The sequence below is a fragment of the Triturus cristatus genome, chromosome 4_1 (genome assembly GCF_964204655.1).
Source record: "Triturus cristatus chromosome 4_1, aTriCri1.1, whole genome shotgun sequence".
In the NCBI taxonomy this organism is placed as follows: domain Eukaryota; kingdom Metazoa; phylum Chordata; class Amphibia; order Caudata; family Salamandridae; genus Triturus; species Triturus cristatus.
Genome location: NC_140585.1, coordinates 295,470,399 through 295,472,095, shown reverse-complemented (window position 1 = coordinate 295,472,095; position 1,697 = coordinate 295,470,399). Strand labels below are relative to the sequence as shown.

Genomic DNA, 1,697 nt, shown 5'->3' with positions numbered 1-1,697 from the left:
AGATGCCGGGTTGGAGCAGGAGCAGGTTCGAGGGTCGACAGGCCAGAGGCTCCAACGTTTGGGAGTTGCACAGCCCTCAGTCTTTTCATGTTTCGCTCAAAGAGTGAAGGGCCCTGTAATTTCTCCTTCTCATTCACATATGAAAAGAATGAGGGCTAATCAAAAAATGAATTAGAGCTGGACGTAGAAATGCAGCAGAAGGGCCAGCAAGCGCATTTCTAAGTTGCTCTATGAAGGATGCTTTTGTACTTGACAGATCAGTTTAATCCTACAGGTGCTCTAAAAGGAAGAATGCATTTGAGTCATCCTTGCTGAAAATCACACAGCCATTTATTCTAGGTTGCACTGAGTTTTCAGTCCTCTCCGCCTGCTAGCTTGTTGTTGCAATATGTCTCAATTCTGGAGAATTGTCTGCTATGCTGAAATGCGTGGCCCAGTTCAAATGTTCATCATATTTCCTGGAAAAATATCAAAAGGAAAACAAAGATTTGGTTTTGGGAAAATAATTTATTACACCTTGTAAAAATCAAAACTTTCACATTTGAGTCAAAAAAGAGAGGCTAGGTCTCACTATTTTGCTCAGGCTGTTTTACACGTAATGCTCACAGGTGCTGTCCTGCTACCAATGGGCATGGAAGCTTTGGCCTGCTCTGTTTCCAGCCTGGGTCGGTGCACCTCTCGTTACACAACCTGAAATTCTAGAGCTCCCTCTAGAACACCATATTGATGCCCAATGCAGCATGGACACCTGATCAACACAGCTGAGTGCAGCCCAGAACCCCTGAGCTCAAGCAATCCACAAGCCTCTGCCTCCCAAGTAACTAGGACAACAGGCACATGCCACCTTGCCCGGTAAACACTGCAGTTGTCCTAATGATGAAATGCATTCCTTAAGTAAGGATAATGATAAAGTAAGGTGGAATGAATTGATGGTTTACCAACCATGTTTCAAGAAAATCAATTTCACTATCCTTCAAAGAAAGGAAAAAAATGTCTTATCAAGAAGCAGTGTGAATATGGGAAGGGCCTTTAAAAAAGATGTGGAGTTTCCTAAAGTAAAAAAGAGGGCTGAACTGATTGAAGGGAGAGAGGAAGTAGGGTCGGAAAGATTGTGACGGGGAAGTGAATACAACATAAATACTAGTATTTAGAGAGTGAGAGACAGGTAGAGGGACAGAAGGGAAAGGAGAGTGAGAGTGAGAGAGAAGAGCCAGGTTAGGGCTGAGTTTCTCTTTATCTGCCAGTGACTCCCTGTAGAAGCTTGCCGGCACAATTTAGGCTGTCCTGTAGGCATCCCTTGTTATGCCGAGCCAGCCAATATTGAGAAAAATAGCATGGGTCACAATGATGGAACTCGTCTGCAACATCGGAAGTTTTAAAGTAGTATGGAGTGGGAGGGCTAGAAGAGTTACCATAAAGAATGAATACACGTCATTCTGTTCTCTAGCCTCAACAGCTGCAAGAGAGGAACTCCTGCTGGCCAAGAAGACCAATGTCAGTTCAGCTTGAACAGGTGAAAGCATGCCTGATTCTGCAAAGGTATGAGATTACACTTTTGCGTCAGAGGTGGTCAGGGGCTATTGCACATTAGGAAACCGTTTATTGAGGTCCAGTTGGATTACTCTATCTTCTACCACCTCAAAATCAGCTGCTCATGCAGTGTTCTATACCGATGAGCTATTTTGGTCCTCCCTGCC

At 44.2% G+C, this 1,697-nt stretch overlaps 1 non-coding gene across 1 annotated transcript; it reads right to left on the bottom strand.

Annotated features, from left to right (window-relative positions):
* Positions 1 to 554: 554 nt before the first annotated feature.
* On the bottom strand, positions 555 to 854 carry LOC146854766 (signal recognition particle RNA). Its single transcript, XR_014981735.1, has one exon.
* Positions 855 to 1,697: the final 843 nt, after the last annotated feature.